At 34.8% G+C, this 20719-nt stretch overlaps 1 long non-coding RNA gene across 1 annotated transcript in view; it reads left to right on the top strand.

Annotated features, from left to right (window-relative positions):
- LOC129532968 (uncharacterized) overlaps positions 1–20719 on the top strand; it is a 104005-nt gene that overhangs the window by 214 nt on the left and 83072 nt on the right. The window lies entirely within an intron of this gene.

The raw sequence follows: 20719 nt of genomic DNA, 5'->3' as shown, positions 1-20719 counted from the left end.
AGGATGTTTCTCACAGCCTGAGCCGTAGTGGAATTTTCCACTGTGACCTGGGTTTGCGAAATGGCGGGGGTTTACAAAATGGTGCAGCTTGGGCTAAGAGTCATCATATCCTCAGACCAGATAGTGAAACATCTGTTTAATGCAGCATGAAATAATATGTCCAAATAAAAACCATTATAATTGTATATAAAAATTCTACATTTATCTATGATATGAAAAGGTGTTCACAAAGAATATTGACCAAAAAGGAGAAGAGCTAGGGTGACATTTATAATAATCATGGTAATAGGAATAACATTTTGTGAATGTATTATCTTCTAGGTCCTTGCAATTTCTTTCACCACTATCTAATTATCCTCATAAAAATTTTATGAATATGAAACTATTACTCTTCCCTTTGATATATGGGAAATACAAAACTTAGACCATATAATTTGTGAAGGTTTTGGGGCAATATTTAAAAGAATGGCCCCCATGGTGAATGTTCCGTATCAAGTCCTACTATTCTTTAATTTGGTTCAATAGTCATGTAACTCCAATAGTGTTTTAAATCTCCCGGGGGCTCACCTTCCTTCTCTATGAAACCGAGTGAATAAAAGTTTCTTCCAAACAGCTTATTGTGGGTCTAAATAGTATAATGTCTGTCGAATTTTAGCTCCACGACTCATATTCAGAAAGCACTTATTAAATGTAAAACTCCATATGGCCTTCAGTATGATAGAATTTTTACTCTTATGTTTTTCGTTTTTGTCCCTATCTTGTGAACAAGTATGCTCGATGGTTTCTTCTAGTGTCAACGTGACATTTTATCTTACCTCTTTTTACTGATTATATCCTTTGATAGTCTTTTGTGAATTTTAATTCTTATATTCTAACATTAAATCTCCCTTTATTCTTTCTTATTATCTTCTCGTATCTTATTTCATGCAATTCAGATATTAATTCTAAGAAGCTTTTAAAGTAAAGGCTTTCCAAAACTTAGTTCCTACAATTGTGGCTTATTTATTTTTAAGTAAGTTCTCTCTTTGCATTTAAATGCCTCTTTCTACTTAATTGAATGATTCCAGTGCAATCCAACACTTGTGTTTCCCAGTAAACAAGACGTTTGTAACACCCTTCACATTCTACAGCAATGCGATTATTAGTCACTTCTTAGTTTTTAAACTCAATATCTACTTGATCAACCAACTTCCAGCCAATTTTCTGGTATCTAGGTTCAATCAGTAATACTTTAATAATATTTATTATAATGTTACCTGTTCATACGTAATTCAAAATGAAATTAAAGTCCACTGTGTGGCATATATTGAATGTGTTAGGAAAAGAGAGATGAGACTAAGCTACTTTATTGTATATGCAAGTTTATTCTCTTTTATATGTTACAAACTTTGTTTGGAAGCATGATATCACTTTTTTAGTTAAGGATGCAGTGCAACTATCAATTACCTTGGACTGTATATAATCTATGTTTAACATAATGTTATTTTAATCACAATACAAAAAAATTAAAAAGAATAAATGCCATTCTAAACAATTCACGTTAACTTAATTTTTTCAAATATATTTGAATAACCTTGGTCTGGTTTTCTTTCTCTCCATACTTAGTTTCCAGACTGTACTTAACCAAAACCAAATTTTTAAAGATCATAATGAAGGAGATTTATATTTAAAAATACAAATGGCTCACATGAATGTGACATGTCGGCATTTTCATGACAAGCCCTCACATGTTAGAACTGAGCAAACTGTAACCCCTGGGCTCTTGTTTTTTGCATAATATACTTTTGTATGTGTATATGTATATACATGTCATTATATATAATGATGTTTTATGTTGAAATATTTATATAACAATTATTTAGAGCCTACTATGTGATATGAATTGTACAAGGTATTCAGAAAAACAGATGGATAACACATAGCACCTCCAGAAGTCATAGCCTGATACAGAAAACAAATTTGAAAAAATAAACTACAGTATAGTAAAGTATGATGTTATAAAAGAAGCACATAGTGCAATAGTATAAAGAAGACAAAAATTAACAACGTTTTGAAAAAGAGAAGGGATTTCACAGGCTACAGAAGGTGATATCAAATTATGAGAATAATTTTAAAGTTCAATTGGTGTTTTCTAGTATAAACAACAAGGAGGGGCGAGCTGGTGATTTAATTATTCCTTAGGCAATCAAGAATGGATTCTGATCATTTTCTCCCTGCTTTATTTATTTATTTATTTATTTATTTAACTCGGTTTTGGACTGCTCACATTTGTTGACTAGAAGGTGTAAATTTTGGCTTTTCATTTATGTCTATACAATAATACAATAATAGCTTTTAAAATAAAGAAAACATTTATAGGTAAATCTGATTTTGTTTTCACATGGTTCCAAACAAGTTGCAGAATGGTTTTCACTGAATTAATGAATCATTTTTAAATGTGGTGGATATAGGAACAAATTAAATCCAACAATATGTTTAAAATATCATTTAATCAGAATACATCTTTTCATTTATTATAAACATGTATAAGATGTTTCAGGATTTGAGGGCTAATCAAGGAAAAAGATAAGACCATGTGTGTGCAGTAGCACACACAAGCTTTATGGGACAGTGCTCTGACAAGCTGATTTGCAGGGGAGTCCCTCACAGCTGGTCTATTCAGAGGCTATGGGGTGGGGGCGAATACTCAGAAGAGGAGTTGAGTGAGCGGACTCCAGGGTGAAGAAGACTAGAGAGGAGGCTTATAGGTTTAAGTGATGTCACTCAGTAGCGTGGTGGGGAGTCTCAGGGTCAGAGGGGCAATGACATTGTCAGAAGGGCAGTGACAGCTTGGAATCTTTATAGAGCCCCGAGCTTATTTATTCCCATCAGATTCTGGTTGAGGTTACATAAGGTATTCAAAACAAGTAGGGTCTAAATGGCTAAAAGTCTTCTTTTTTTGGTCTATTTTTAAAGTGCCTTAATGTATAAAATGTTGAATTTGGCAGTGGTGGGTTTTTAGTTATGGATCTGAGCCTGCAATGAAGAAATAAGTATCCCAGGGCCACAAAGAGGCAATTTTGACTCACTTATATATCAGAATGCAAAACAAAATAATACTGAAATAACTGGAAATATCAGTTAAAATTGGCACAATAATGGGGCAAATTAAGATCATCCTACTGTTAAATGTAAATCTCAGAGATTAGCAGCTTCTAGTAATAAATTCAATTAACCACAGCTTTGAAAAATCCCATTAAGATAATAAATGTTTAATTAACATTATAATCTTAATTTATAGATTAAGTTTCACATCGGCATTCCGGAATATGTTTTGTCAAATCTTTGTATTCAGTAAAAACATCTGGTATTAATAGTACAAAAAATGTATATTTGATTTCTGTTATCAACTTATAAATAGGTATAGGTCATATCCATTTTCTTATAGTAGAGCTACTATTATACAAATATTCATATATTAGATGTAAAAATTATGTTTTGATAACAAATTAAAGTACATAGTCAACCTCTAATGCATCAGAGCCAAGAGAAAATAATTTCTTAATCCATGTATTACATTTTTAAAACATAAATGGAAATCTCCCCATTTTATCTTTTTACACAAACATTTAAATATCTCTAATTTGAACATTTTGACAGTAAATGTTTGTAGCAAATTACTCTCAATGAAATTGAGAAAGTGCTAATTTAAATCATCCCGAACAACTGTCCTTTAAGCAGGAGAAGGAAGATAAAGAATAAGGGAAATGAGCTTCAATCCACCACAATTATTTATCTGTCTATTCTTTATTGAGTGAGGGTCCATTTGAAAATAGATCCCCTATATATTCCGCTTCCTATAATAACAAATAATATTCATTAATATGTATCACGTCATTCCATTTTTCAGAGATAAATCTCAATCTGTGTTTCTATTGCTATGAGAAAAATTCTCATTAAAAATTTTTTTCAGGCTGGGCATGGTGGCTTATGCCCGTAATCCCAGCACTTTGGGAGGTTGAGGTGGGAGGATTGCTTGAGCCCTGGAGTTCAAGGCCAGCCTGGGCAACATAGCAAGAACCCATCTCAATTTAAAACAAAAAGTTCTTTATACGGCTTTATTTCAGATCACTCCTCTACTTGTCTCAACATCCAGAGACTTTAGATTTCTATACTCTGGAGTCTTACTGTGTTTGAGCTATGTCTATGGTCATCATTAACACATGTATGCAAGACTGCTTAGATCTCTGAAAACAGGCAGGTGTAGCCGATATGACTGGATATGACTGTCCACTTGATGGTTTACTGAGAAAAACAAAACAAAACAACACAACAGGTCCACCCTCCTGTTAGGAATCACAAACATCTGCCTCCTACCCATTTTTAGCTCCTGAAACTTCAGGCTTTCACATCCTATATCAAAAGACAACCACTGTCCATGATTGCATATATAACAAATTAATCCTACCTGAGTCTTGGGATAAGCAATGTTTATATGCCTGGTCTCTCACTTTCTGCTGCACTAGCCTTCCCTGTGGATGGTATAAGGACCAGAATTGAGGTTTGAACAAAGGGACCCAAAGATGGAAGATGCCCCAACTCAATGACATACTTTCTCTGTTGGAAAGATGAAATAATTTGTACCTGGTCATTACTGTATCATACAGATTAGCCTCTAATTAACTGTGGGTTTTATTTATATTCTTGAATTGAGGACAAATGGGGCCAGAAAAAAGTGTCAGCAAAGAGACGCCATATTAGAACCTCATGAATGAGGAGTACCCCATGTTAAGATGTCAAGTCTTCCTAAAATGACCTACTGATTCACCATGAAACAACTCAAAACCTCAGCAGGGCTCTTAATAGTAACTGACAATGTAATTCTATAATTTATATAGAAATGAAAAGATTAACCAATATAATTTTTTTTTAAAAAATAAAATATACAAACTAATACTAATTGATTTTGAAACAGAGTAGTCTAGAAATAATCACACATATACAAGGTCAATTAGTTTTTTAAGAAGCAGTAAACAATTTAATGGGAAAAGTTTTTTCAATAAATGATAGTGGCAGCCTGGGGAACATAGTGAGACCCTACTTCTATAAAAATTAATTTTAAAAAACAGCTGGGTATGGTGATGCATGCCTGAAGTCCCAGCTACTTGGGAGGCTAAAGAGGGAAGATTACTTCAGCCCAGGAATTCGAAATTCTACTGAGCTATGATCATGCCTCTGTACTTCAGCCTGGGAGTCAGAGAAAGACCTGTCTCATAAATAAATAAATAAATAAATAGTTATGCAACAACCACATATAAAAAATGAAAAGAAAATGCACCTCAGTTCTTACCTTATGACAAAAGCAAAAGATCAATTCGAGATGGACCTAACCATAAAATCTCAACTATAAAGCTTCTAAAAAAGACACTCTTTGTCACATTAAGTTGTCAAATGTGTCTCATAAAAAACACAAAAGTCACTAGGCATAAGCGAAAAAGTTTATTAATCAGACATTATAAAAGTAAAAAATCTCTTTTTCAAAAGACAGCTTTTAGAATCTGAATATTTTAAAAATTTAGAAATATTTCTCTCACAACTGACAGTGGGAGAAACAGTTCCAAACATAGTTGACAAAGTTATTTCAAATACATATATAAAGAAAGCCTCTAACTCAATAATAAAAAGACAAATGATTTCACCAAAAAAGGGACAAAAGACTTGAAAAGGCACTTCACAATAGAAGATAATATTTGAAAAGTGCTCAATATCAATAGTCATTAAATACATAGATATTAATTTCCCTGTGTGATATCACATACCTAGTAGAATTGATCAAATGAAATACTTGAAATCCTGAATATTCCCCAGGACATAGAGCAACCAGGATTCCTACCTTTTGCTTATGGGAATGAATGGTGAAATCATTTTGAAAAATACTCTGGCTATTTCTAATAAATTAAAACATGCCCCACCTTATGACCCAGGAATCCATTTACCCATCCACTATTCACGTATCCTTTGCACTAGACAAAAGTGTCTAGAAAAATTCTTATACATGATGATTCACAGCGGCACTAGTCATAATAGCTAAAAACAGGAAGCGACACAAATATCTAGCAGTAAATAAATATACAAAATGCAATACAAAAAGGAACATATTTCTTATGCACAGAACAAATGGATGAATCTCAAAAATATATTATGCTGGGTGAAGGAAGCTTGGCATGAGAGGACATATTGCATGATTTCCATGAAGTTCTGGAATGAACAAAATTAATCTATGGTGATAGAAATCAGAATAATGTTCGCTTCTAGTAGACACTATGATTGGCAAAAAAGGGGCATCAGGATAACTTTCTGGGTACACAAAAGTATTCTATAACCTGGTAGGACTACGGATTAAATACATGTACTTGTTGTTAAAATTCTTCAAACTATCTAATACAGCCCTGTGCCTTTCAACGTAATTAGATTATGAAAGGTCCATATTTCAATAACTTTAGTAAATAAAAAGCAAGCCACATGCAAAATGATTTTGAATGAATTCCTAAAATACATGCAAAGTGTACAAACATATGCATATATCATATACATTAGCATCAATTCAAAACAATCCATAATGTAGAATGAACTTCAATGAATTCGCAGTTCAGGAATCCTTTACTACTTGGACATTTTCATATTAGCTGTTGTGTTCTGCTTTTAGTGGATATTATTGCTACTTTTTATGGTACGCACTGAATACAAGAGACAGATATACTGGTGGTCTTTTCTGTTACAATGTTTTCTTCAACTTTTCAATTGCAGATATTATACACATATTTACTGAAAAGTTAATATAGTATTTTTAAAAGTTGGAAATGAATCTGGAATAGAGTTTCATGTCGTGTTGAAAGTAGGTTAGTCTACTAATGTTGTCTTCAGTAATTTATTTGTAAGTCTGTGACAAATCTGTCTTTTTTGATAGTCTATGCTATTAGTCTCTTGGGAGTCTCTGAAGCTTGCCCCCTTTCCTGATTTCTCCAAACCACTTACTTTTTGTGTCAAGCTTTTCATGCATTACAGATGCATTAGACTCAGAGTAACTTTTACTTAATTTTGTATTATATATTTCTTCATCAATACAAAGGCAGTTATAAAACTCAAACTAATGCAAATATTAAAATCTTTAAATATATCACTGATGTTTTCACTTAATATTAAGTATAACCATATGGTTTATAGTATGGAGGGCTTAATCTGTGCCAGAAACACTTCCATGTCCTTTACATGTATTATTTTACCAAATATTCTTAGCAAGCACTTGAGGGTGAAACTAATACTATTCCCCTTTAGGACTGGGAAGCCCAAAGAGATTAAAATAATTTGCCCAAGTCACGCAGCTAGAAGTGACAAATTTAAAATGCAGACTCACGCAGTGGGACTCCAGGACCCATCAACTATTCATTTGTATGCCATCATCTCCATAACTGCTTATGTTATCAAAATATTTACATCAATACAGTATAATATTGTATTTTCAAAGGAAATAAAATTAAAGCACACCTGGCACCTTATCTAGGCATCAGCAATACAAGTAAAGGAAATCAAACCTGTAGTCTAGGTGAAATATTAAACAGTTCAGAATTGGGAGAAACAAATCAAAACATAACAAAACTGTCTTTCTCCTGACATCATGCCCAGGCATAGGCTCCAGAATTCTATCCCAGATTTTATTTGTTAAGCAGATCAAAAATGAGGTCGGGGGCGTAGGCAAAATTCATTTAAACAATTAAGGATAAGATAGTTTCTTGGAAGGATGGCATCTGTGTTATGTAGAGGAGACAAAGACAGATACTGCAATGGCACTGCATTTTCCAAGGCTGGGCAAATATGTGAATTTGGTCCTCAGTAAAAAGTCATCAATTTAAAATCAAAATAAGTTAATGTCCTCCTCCTCTTAGAAAATAGGAATATTTAATTTCAATATATGCATACTTTTTCTTCTTCTTTGTAACTTTTATTTTAGGGTCAGGGACATGCTCAGGTTTGTTATATAGGTAAACTACATGTCACAGGCATTTGGTGTACAGATTATTTTGTCACCAGGGTAATAAGCATAGTACCTGATAGGTAGTTTTTTTTATTCTGTTCCTCCTCCAACCCTCTACCCTCCACCCTCAAGTAGGCCCCAGTATCTGTTCTTCCTTTCTTTGTGTCCATCTGTACTCAATGTTTAGTTCTCACTTATAAATGAGAATATGTGGTATTTTTTTTCTGTTCCTGTATTAGTTCCTTAGAATAATGTCCTCAAGCTCCATCAACGTTGTTGCAAAGAACATAATCTTGTTCTTTCTTATGGCTGCATAGTATTCCATGATGTATATGCAACACATACCTGTTTGCATGCTTTGTAAATAGGATAGCTTATCCCCATCTAACTCACCTCACTTGACGCTGTACGTTTTTAATTGATTTAATAAATCATGTGAGTAGAGCATTTTAACTTGCTCTGCAAACCTTTCAGTTCCATGACGTCTGGGGTCACTCTTCCTCCAAGAGTATACTTGGAGGCTACCATTCTATTAAAGTAAATTTCCATGTGACAATTTTATTAATGTTGCTAATTACACATTAAATGCTTTATGAATGAAAAAACAAACTTGTCTTCCTGTGATAATGCTCACTAGGCCATTAAATGTTATAATTTTGAAGGACTAGACTTGGTAATGTTTTACTGACTATTATAATCTTCAATTGTTAGGATTATTGGACTATGGTTTTCTTTTTTGTTGTAATACTCTTCTCTGGGTTTGCTACGATGGAAATTCTAGCCTCATATGATGATTTAGAAAATTTTTCCTCTTAGTTCTCTCTTCTGAAAGGGCTAGTAACACTGGCATTATATCTTTTTAATGTGCTCACATTTTCACTAGTGAAAGATTAGGCCTAACATTTTCATAGGAAGGTTTTGCATTATTGTTTTAATTTCCTCTTAATGATATAGGTAATTCAGATTTTCCATTTCTTATTGTCTTCAGTTCTGGTAATTGATAACTTTCAAAGGATTTGTTGATTTATCCAAAAATTTTAAGCAAATGGCATAATACTGTTTATAATATACTCCTTTATGATCTTTTAAAGATATTTTCCCATTTTTAAACACCAATACTATTAATTTAAATTTTTATTTTCTTTTCAAGGGAAAGTCTCACTTTGTCGCCCAGGCTGGAGTGCAGTGGCATAAACATGGCTAACTGCAGCCTCAACCTCCTGATGCTCAAGTGATCCCCCACCTCAGCATCCTCAGTTCCTGTAGCTGGGACTACAGGAACACGCCATCATGCCTGGAAAACTTTGTACTTTTTGTAGAGATGAGGTTTCTTCATGTTGCCCAGGCTGGTCTAATGCTGTCGGTTGCGATGTTGAAATCCCCACTTTTGTTGTGTGGCTGTAAAAGATTTCTTTTTTTTTTTTTTTTTTAAACTGCAGCACATGATAATTGTAATCTATTGATGGTGTCAATTATTTTTTACTGTTTTATCATCTTGTATACATTTTTATTTATTTTTTATTTTTTTATTATTGTACTTTAAGTTCTAGGGTACCTGTGCACAACATGCAGGTTTGTTACATATGTATACATGTGCCATGTTGGTGTGCTGCACCCATTAACTCATCATTTACATTAGGTATATCTCCTGATGCTATCCCTCCCCCCTCCCCTCACCCCATGACAGGCCCTGGTGTGTGATGTTCCCCTTCCTGTGTCCAAGTGTTCTCATTGTTCAGTTCCCACCTATGAGTGAGAACATGTGGTGTTTGGTTTTTTGTCCTTGCGATAGTTTGCTGAGAATGATGGTTTCCAGCTTCATCCATGTCCCTACAAAGGATATGAACTCATCCTTTTTTAATGGCTGCATAGTATTCCATGGTGTATATGTGCCACATTTTCTTAATGCAGTCTATCATTGATGGACATTTGGGTTGGTTCCAAGTCTTTGCTGTTGTGAATAGTGCAGCAATGAACATACATGTGCATGTGTCTTTATAGCAGCATGATTTATAATCCTTTGGGTATATACCCAGTAATGGGATGGCTGGATCAAACGGTATTTCTAGTTCTAGATCCCTGAAGAATCACCACACTGACTTCCACAATGGTTGAACTAGTTTACAGTCCCACCAACAGTGTCAAAGTGTTCCTATTTCTCCACATCCTCTCCAGCACCTGTTGTTTCCTGACTTTTTAATGATCGCCATTCTAATTGGCGTGAGATGGTATCTCATTGTGGTTTTGATTTGCATGTCTCTGATGGCCAGTGATGATGAGCATTTTTTCATGTGTCTGTTGGCTGCATAAATGTCTTCTTTTGAGAAGTGTCTGTTCATATCCTTTGCCCACTTTTTGATGGGGTTGTTTGCTTTTTTCTTGTAAATTTGTTTGAGTTCTTTGTAGATTCTGGATATTAGCCCTTTGTCAGATGAGTAGATTGCAAACATTTTCTCCCATTCTATAGGTTGCCTGTTCACTCTGATGGTAGTTTCTTTTGCTGTGCAGAAACTCTTTAGTTTAATTAGATCCCATTTGTCAGTTTTGGCTTTTGTTGCCATTGCTTTTGGAGTTTTAGACATGAAGTCCTTGCCCATGCCTATTGCCTAGGTTTTCTTCTAGGGTTTTTATGGTTTTAGGTCTAACATTTAAGTCATTAATCCATCTTGAATTATTTTTTGTATAAGGTGTAAGGAAGGGATCCAGTTTCAGCTTTGACAAACCTGACAAAAACAAGAAATGGGGAAAGGATTCCCTATTTAATAAATGGTGCTGGGAAAAGTGGCTGTAAAAGATTTCATAGGTCTAGAAGTACTTGTTTTATGAATCTGTGTGCTTCAATGTGGGGTGCATGTAGATTTAAGTGAGTAAAGTCTTGTTCAATTGAAGCTTTTACCATTATGTAACGCCCTTCTTGTCCCTTTCTGCTGTTGTTTGTTTAGAGTCTGTTTTATCTGATATAAGAATAAACCACTCCGTCTGTTTTGTTTTCTGTTTCTAGGATACATATTTAACCCTTCACTTTGAGCCTATAGATATCATAACGTGAAATGGGTCTCTTGCAGACAACAGCTGGATGGATCTCAATTTTTTTTTTTTGGTCCAACTTCCAACTCTGTACTTTTTAAATGAGGCATTTAGACCATTTACATTAAAGGTTAATATTGATATGTGAAGTTTCGAGCCTATCATTATGTTGTTACCTGGTTGCCTTGTAGTTTCTATTTTGTGGTTGCCTTCTAGGGTCTGTTGGCGATTTACTTAAGTGTGTTTTTGTGGTAGTAGGTATCTTTCTTTCATTTCCTTGTTTAGAACTTCCTTAAGAATTTCTGGTAAGGCAGTTCTGGCCGGGTGCGGTGGCTCAAGCCTGTAATCCCAGTACTTTGGGAGGCCGAGGCGGGCGGATCACGAGGTCAGGAGATTGAGACCATCCTGGCTAACACGGTGAAACCCCGTCTCTACTAAAAATACAAAAAATTAGCTGGGCGTGGTGGCGGGTGCCTGTAGTCCCAGCTACTCAGGAGGCTGACGCAGGAGAATGGCCTGAAGCTGGGAGGCGGAGCTTGCAGTGAGCCGAGATCGCGCTACTGCACTCCAGCCTGGACAATAGAGCAAGACTGCATCTCAAAAAAAAAAAAAAAAGAATGTCTTGTAAGGCAGTTCTAATGGTAACTAATTCCCTTAGTGCTTGCCTGTCTAGAAAATATTTCATTTCTTCTTTACTCAAGAAGCATAGTTTGGCGGAATATGAAATTCTTGGTTGAATTATTTTTCTATAAGAATGCTGAAACTAGGCCCCCAATCTCTCCTGGCTTATAAGGTTTCTGCTTAGAAATGTGCTATTAGAATGATTAGGGTCCCTTTTTATGTGATCTGACTTTTTTCTCTAGCTGCTTTTAAGGTTTTTTTTTTTTTTGCCAGATTCCAGATTCTTGCTCTGTTGCCCAGGATAGAGTGCAGTGATGCGACCTCAGTTCAGTGCAACCTCCACCTCCCGGTTCAAGTAATTCTTGTGTCTCAGCCTCCCAAATAGCTGGGACTACAGGTGCCTGCCACCATGCATGACTAATTTTTGTAGTTTTAGTAGAGATGGTGTTTCACCATGTTGGCCAGGCTGTTCTCAAATTCCTGGCCTTGAATGCCTGCCTCGGCCTCCCAGAGTGCTGGGATTACAGATGTGAGCCACAACAGCAGGCCAAGATTTTTTTTTAGTGTTGACTTTGGACAGTCTGATGACTATATATCTTGGTGATGTTCCCTTTGCAAAGTATCTCACAGGCGTCCTCTGGATTTCTTGTAGCTAACTGGATGTCTACCTCTCTAATGACATTTGGGAAATTTTCTTGAATACTTTACAGGTTGTTGAGTTTTTCTCCTTCTTTTCTAAGAATGCCAGTAATTAATAGGTTGAGTTGCTTTACATATTGCCATATTTCTTGAAGACATTAGTTTTTATAAATATTTTTATTTATTTTTGTCTGACTAGGTTAGTTTGAAAAACTTGCCTTAAGCTCTAAAATTCTTTCTTCTGCTTGAAACAGTATACTGATAAAGTTATTGCAATTTGTTTTGTGTTGTATTTTGTACTTATAATATATTTTGAATTTTCTTAAGTCAGTTTTTCAATTCCAGAAGCTCTGATTTATATCTTTTAAAGATGCTTATCTCTTTCTTCATTTCTTGGGTTGCTTTACAAATTCCTTTGTGTTGATGTTTAACCTTATCTTACATCTTGTCAACTTCCTTGCAGTCCATGCACTGAATTTTTTTAACTGCCATTTCTGAATTTCCATTTTGGTTAGAGACCATTGCTAGAGAGCTAACGTGATCTTTGATCATGTTACTATATTCAGATTATTCATGGTGCCTGAATTCTTGCCCTGGTTTCTTTTCATCCAGAGACAATGACAATTCTAATTTTTGTAATTATTTTCACAGGTAGAATTTTTTTCTTTTTCTTTCTTTGCCTATGTTATTACTTTCTTCCTTTACTTTTCCCTCCTTCCCCCCACCATGTTGTGTAAGACTTTAGAGAATGTTGGGTAGGAACTTTTGGTTTTGTTTCTAATTCCCTATTCACTTCTTTTAGCATATTTCATACTGAGCGGTGCAGTTTGATCAACAAGCTGGTAGATGGTGCTTCTGGGTTAAAAAAAAAAAAAAAGCAGCTGTATCCAAAGTGGCTAGATATATACTAGCTCCTTGTTTACTGGCAAAAGCTCTCTGTTGGCTCAGGAAATGGGTTGATCCACGGAGTGCACAGTGGTCTGAGCTTCCTGCTCAGCCTCTTTGGGTGCCAAGATGGCGAGGATCAGTTTAGGCAGGCCCATCTACATGTTTCCCCACAGGAGGCACAAGCTTCAGCACTGAGGAAGAATTCAGACATGTACTTAGGCATGAAGCTGGGAAACCATCTCAGCCCCAAGTTCTCTGCATGAAGAGGAGGTTGGGCTAAACTACAATTCCAAGTAGGTGGGTGCTCCAGATGCCTGGACATATGCCTGGGTATAGGGCAGACAGGGCTCTATTTTACCATGGTCTCCGCACAGGGAGGGTGAGGTAACTTAGGCTGCTGATCCAAGTGAGTAGGTCTTGTGAATTCCTGGAGATTTGCCTAGGTGTGGAGCAGAGAACACCCTGCACTGCAATCTGTGCCCAGGAAGGATGGGTTGGCCCAAGCTTCTGGCCCAGGCAAATGAGTGCTCCTAATGCCTGGAGATATTTCTAGGTGTGGAGAGAGAGGGCTCCACTTCATCATGGTCTCTGCACAAGAAGAGTGGGTGACTCAAGCTGCTGACCCAGGCAAGTGGATGTTCCAAATGCCTGGACATTTACCTGGACACTGAACAGAGAGGGCCCCTCTGCAACCAGATCTCCGCACTGGAAGGGTGGGGCAACTCAGGCTACTAATTTCAGTGAAAGGGACTCCAAATGCCTGGAAAATATGCCACACTACACCATGGTCTGTGTACAAGAAAGGTGGAGTGGTTCAGGCTGCTGATCCAGGTGAGTATGTGCCTGGAAATCTGCCTGAGCATGTAGTAGAGACGTCTCCAATTTATATGGTTTGTTTACTCATTGTCTTGACAATATCAGAACAAAGGTTGTTAATTTTAATTAAGTTCAGCTTATCAATTATTTTCTTCACGGATCCTGCCTTTGGTGTTGCAGCTAAGAAGTCACTGACAAACTCAAGGTCATCTAGATTTTCTCCTATGTTATCTTCTCACACTTTTATAGCTTTGCATTTTACACTTAGATTTATATTTTATTTTGAGTTAATTTATGTGAAGGGTGATAAGGTCTATGTCTAGATTTATTTGTGTGTGTGTGAACGTCCAATTTTTCTGGCACCTTCTGATGAACAAGCTATCTTTTGTCTATATTATTGCCTTTGCTCTTTTGTCAAACATCAATTGACTATATTTGTGTGGTTATATTTCAGGACTCTCTATAGTACTCCATTGAACTATTTGTCTGTTCTTTCACTGATACCACACTGTCTTAATTACCGTAGTTTTATAGTAAGTCTTGACGTCATGTAATGTCAGCATTCTGACTTTGTTCTTCCCTTTCCATATCATGTTGGGCATTCTAGGCCCTTTGCCTCCTCAAATAAAATTAAGAATCAGTTTTTCAATATCCATCTTATAGTTTGCAGAGATTTGCATTGGGATTGCCCTGAATCTATATATCAAGTTGGAAAGAACAAACTTCTTGAAATTATTGAGTCTTCCTATCCATAAACATGAAATAATATTTTGTTCTTAGAATTCTTTTATCATGCTGTTTTAGTGCTTTCCATATAGCCATTGTATATATTTTGTTAGGTGTATATGTAAGTAGTTTATTTTGGGGGTGGTAATGTAAATGATATTGTGATTTTAATTTTGAATTAAACTTGTTTGTTGCTGGCATTAGTTGCTTTCTTTTTGTCCCATTTATTCTTTGTCATAGTCTGCAGTATCACAGTCTTAAATAATACCCCACTGTATTAATCCTTTTTCATGCTGCTGATAAAGACATACCTGAGCCTGGGGGGAAAAAAGAGGTTTAATTGGACTTACAGTTCCACATGGCTGGGGAGGCCTCAGAAACATGGCAGGAGGCAAAAGACATATCTTACATGATGGCGACAAGAGAAAATGAGGAAGAAGGAAAAGTGCAAACCCCTGATAAACCCATCAGATCTCATGAGACTTATTCACTATCATGAGAATAGCACAGGAAAGACTGGCCCACATGATTCGATCACCTCCCCCGGGTCCCTTCTACAACAAATGGGAATGCTGGGAGATACAATTCAAATTGAGATTTGAGTGGGGGCACGGCCAAAGCATGTCAACCTCTTAAAATATAGTATATGACATACACCACTTAAAATATACTATATACAATATATATTTTAAATTTCTTTTACATATCTTTATGTTATTGATGTCATTCATTTTACTTTTATATAATAAACTCAACACTTTATGCTTTATGCTTAGACTCTAAACTTTATGCTTTAGACATAAATGACTTTTAAATTTAACCTAATTTTTACCATTTCTGATAACTTTTGTTTATATAGACAAAGTTTTATCTAGCACTATATTATTCTTTCTGAAGAAATTCTTTTAACATTTCTTGTACTACATGTCTGCTGAAAATAAATTCTGTCAGGTTTGATTCTCTAAGTAAAGTGCTTATTTTACTTTTATTTTTTTAAAAATTTACTGGCTATAAAATCCTTAACTTACAGACTTTTTATTTCAAAACTTTAAAAATGTTATTCCACCGTCTTCTGGTTTGTGCCTTTGTTGACAAAAAAAAAAAAATGTACTGTAATTCTTATTTTTGTTCCTTAGGACACGATGTTCCCCCTTCCCTTGGGATGTCTCCAAGTTTCCTTTTTCAGCTATAAAAAGATAATGACTAGATGTTTTTATTTTTTAGTTGAATGCTTATTGTTACATGTTTGTTTTTATTTGTTTTTCTTTATTCCTCTTGGGTTTGCTGAGCTTCTTGGTTATGTAGTCTGCTGACTTTCATTAATTTTAGAAAAATTACTGGCCATTAAATATTTTTCCTGCATTGTTTTATCATCTTTCTAAATCTAGGATCTCCAATTACACATATAAGAGGACTTCATAAAACTCATGGAAAATGGGGTTATAAGCTAAAAATATAAAATATAAACTTTCTTTCCCAACATAAGCTTCATCAAGTGTAAAACATTTTTCTAAGTGATGATGTGAGTAATTTAGTCCATTCCCAACGAAAAAAAATCCTCTTTAAGGATACTTTAAGATTTAAAGAAATGAAAAGAAGTCAGGAGAAACCAAATTAGAAATATAAGATGAATGCCTAATAATTTCCCATCAAAACTCTTGTAAAATTGCCCTTGTTTGATGAGAGTAATGAGCAGAAGCATTAGCATGGTGAAGGACTCTGGTGATGCTTTCCTAGGCATTTTTCTGCTACAGCTTTGACCAACTTTCTCAAAACACTCTAAAAATAAATAGATGTTATGTTCTTTTGCTCCCCAGAAAGTTAACTAGCAAAAGGCCTTGACTATCCCCAAAAATTGTTGCATGAGCTTCGCTCTTGACTCGTCTGCTTTTGCTTTGACTGGACCAGTTCTTCCTCTTAGTAGCCATTGATTTGATTGTGCTCTGTCTTCAGGATCATACTAGTAAGGACATGTTTTATCTCTTGTTACAATTCTTTAAATAAATGTTTCAGGATCATGATCCTTCTTGTTTAAAATTTCCATTGAAAGCTCTTCTCTTGTTTGCAGCTGATCTGGGCACCATGGTTTTGGCAACCATTGAGTGGAAAGTTCGCTCAACTTTAATTTTTCAGCCAGAATTGTGTCAGCTGAACCAGTTTAGATTTCCGTGATGTTGGTTACTGTTTTTGCTGTTAACTATTTATCCTCTTCAACTAGGACACAAACAATGTGTTTTTTTCCTCAAAAATTGATGTAGATGGTCTATTGGTGTGGGACTCATCTTCAACATTATCTCATATCTTCTTAAAATGAGTTATCCATTTGTAAACTGCTGGTTTCTTTGAATTATTTTCCTCATAAACTTTCTGCAAAGCATCAACAATTTCACTATTCTTTCACCCACACTTCACCATAAATTTGATGTTATGTTTCCTTCAATTTTAGCAGAATTCATGTTGCTCTGGTAGGGCCTCTTTTTAAACTGGTGTCTTATCCTTCTTAATGCCTCAAACTAGATCTTGTTCAGGCATGTTACAACGAATTATTACAAGCTTGTTTGGTGTAAAATAATATTTAAATCCACACACAGTTTTGTCATAATACACACTTCCTATACATTTTTGAAGACCCCTTAGATGTTATAGCATTGATTGTTTTATGTCTTGTATTATGTACGTATCTTTTCAAAATTTTGTCTTTGTTTCTGTTTTGACAATTTATTTTATCTGTCTTCAAGTTCACAAATTCTACTCTCAACTCTACCTGGTCTGCTTATTTATTTTTTAAGGAATTCTTTTATCTGATATTAGGTTTCTTTATTTTTTAGTATTTCCATTTGGCTCCTTTTTATATATAAATGAGAAGGAAACATATTGGGTACCTCACTGAATCATAGCTACACAGAGTCTGACTCCATAGACAATTGAAACTAGATGCTTTCTGGAAATCTACTTAGCACAAACAAGTGGAGGTTCTTATCAGAGTTATTTTTAGGATGGATCAATTTCTACCCTCTTTACCTTATGTAGTTGTGATTACTATTAAGGTTGCAAGTACATAGACTAAGGTTGGCTTTGCCTGAGTCATGTGGTCACTTTTGCTAGTTCCAAGGCCTTACCACATATTTATGGAAAGTTTGGCAAAATAGAAAATGAAAAAAGTGTGACTATGTCAATAAAAATTTGAGGTTCTTTATAGGAAGAGATTTCCTGGCAATGTTTTTTTCTCTAATCTCTTCCAGATAAAGTCTTTCTTATTTTTTATAGTCTATTTGACTACTGAGTTTTCTATTTAAGTTTCTCTGGCCTATACTATCAAAGTAATTAATTTATTCCCTTCTATTTTCCAGAAAGACCCTCTATATAAGAATGCTACAGCAAACTTCACATTGTATTATAATTACTTACTTTTTTCTATACTTCAGCATTACTAGATTTTGCAGTTTCAGTATTAAGTCCTCTCCATTTTATTTAGTTAACTTTGAAATACAAAGCCTAAATGAATGAATAACTAATTGAACGAATAACTTAGTGAATATATTACAGGAAGGACATGAATTTCTCTTGGACCGAGGCAAATGCAGAGCAACACATCTCAGAAGGAAAGTTCCACATTGTGCATACACACATGCTTACCCGGATTACTATGGACATTTCATTTATTGTTTGGAAGATTAAATAAGGCTCTTAAAGAGCCACAAGCAGTATTTAATCTTTAATTTACAGTAAAACACAGGCTTATTCCTCCTGAGTTTTAATTTACACAGTTATTCTAAGATCATACTGTTCATTATCCCTTCAAGATGAAAATAATTGGTGCTGATTTGGAAAATGGCCTATAATAATGAAATCAATGCTAGTTTCAATGTAACTTTCAAGCACTACAGAATGAGAATACCCTAATCTTTAAACAAAAATAAGGCAGTCGTGTGGCTTTGTATTTCAAAGGGGGTGACATGTCTGGCAAATTCACCAACATATGTGTGGGTCCAAAATAGATTAAAAAATACTTGTCATGTCTCCTACCTGTATAAAAACTTGTTAATTCCATAAGGAATAAACTTTTATTCAAAACTAAACTGAAATTTTAAAATGAAAACTTTAAAGCTCTCTCTGATTCCAAATGGACTAAGGATGCTAAAGATTAAATTATCATTTCAAAATCACACAAGACAAAGGACAAGAGCACTTTAGGACTACAACCCAAGTTGCATAGTAAAAGCATGACCAACACAGCTTTTCTGTAGCATTTACTTTCCTTTCAGGGTCCATGGAGACTTCTCTTAATTTCTCTTGTTTATTGTGTGGTGTTGCTTCTGTGTCTTTGTCTATGTCTTTGCTTCTCACCTTTCTTTACTTTCTTTGTTTCTTTTTTATATCTATCTATTTATATTTTGAGAGTGAGAGAGAGAGAAAGTCAGGGTCATGAACTTTGTCAGATCCTTGGACATGTTTACATAATACAATAGAAAAATACTCATGACTTATTTTTTTGTCTTTGTTAAGAGCCTTTAAGTGCTTAAACCTCCTTCATCTTTTCTCTAATGTCTTAAATTCTTGATTTAAAAATAAACATCAAAATGAATTAAAGATGCAACAGAGTGAGATAGAAATCAGCATGATCTTTTCTATAAACATGGTAGTATTTTATCTTTCCAAATAAAGTAGAATAAATGCAGAACCAAAAGCCAGATTCATTTTTTTATTCTCTTTAATTAAATTATTAAATTAATTTCCATCAACAATCAATTACTGTGTGTCCCCTTGATATACAAAGTGCTATGCTAGTATTTGGTTTGGGTAATTGAAAAATTCAGGTGTGACTTTAATCACAAAGATAGGCTTGGTTTTGATTTTATTTAATTGCCGGGGATTGGGGGGAAATGGCAGTGAGAGATTTATTATCAAGGGTTTATTCTACTGCCCCACCTTTAATCTACCTCAAATAATACTAAATTACATTCAGGTTGCTCTTTAGTTCCTAAACTTGAGAGACATATCCAGTTATTTCTACACCATAGCTATCTGGAATTCCCCTTTAGGGAGGAATGGACTTAAAGATTTTGTCCCTAAATTGAGCATTGATTTAAGGGGAAAGTGTGCTGTACACTTTTATTTCCTTTCATGGCAACAGTGATTGGCTGTGGTGAGTCCCGGTTGTAATCTCATTGCCTCATAGAGGTAAAACAAGGTCAATAAGCAGGTTTCTGTCTTTTTCAACTAGTAAATGAAATAAGAAAGGAGTACGATTTTTGTAAAATGATTTCCCAAAAGGCCTTTGTAAATGCTGCACATTGTGATTGTTGCAATGATGTGAAATTTATCTTTTTGAGAAAGCTATATACCCAGCTGTTTGTTTGATTTAATTGAGAATAATTAAAAATCACAATTTCTTACTTTCCTCTGTTAGCTTTAATATGAGGAAGAATAATAAAATCGTGCTTAATTTTAAGTGTGCTTTAAACTTTTAAAAGGGATTTTGATTGGCTCACTAAAAACAGTATTCCAGGAGATATAAGGAATGGTATCTACTCGCAGCAAGCATATCATTTTGTAGGACAGCAGAGATACATACCCAAATATGCCAAACACTGATGTGTTAAGCATGTAAAGAATAGTGCATATAAATTGCTATGCAAGTTAAGAGAAGTGACAGATCATGTCATTGTAGTAAGCATGAGCACTTCAGGAGTTGGCTGATTTTACTAGCATCTTGAAAGATAAAACTGCTTGTAGTTGATAAAATGCGGTGAGCAAATGGATGGATTTAGAAAAACATAAGGATTTGAAAAAGGTAAATGTTTCAATAAAGCTCACGTATAGTGTTTACCAGACAAATAGTGGGAGATAAGGCTGGGGAAAAAAAATGTTAAAGCCAGACCGTAAGTGTCTTGAATGTCCAATGCATAAATTTATTTAACCCTCTTGACAAAGTTAAACCATTGAAATTTTAGTGACACACATAGCTGATTTCAGAAAAATACTGCAATA

This window comes from Gorilla gorilla, chromosome 3 (assembly GCF_029281585.2).
Source record: "Gorilla gorilla gorilla isolate KB3781 chromosome 3, NHGRI_mGorGor1-v2.1_pri, whole genome shotgun sequence".
In the NCBI taxonomy this organism is placed as follows: Eukaryota; Metazoa; Chordata; class Mammalia; order Primates; family Hominidae; genus Gorilla; species Gorilla gorilla.
Note: the sequence above shows the minus strand (reverse complement) of the source record. Positions and strands in the feature narration are given on the sequence as shown.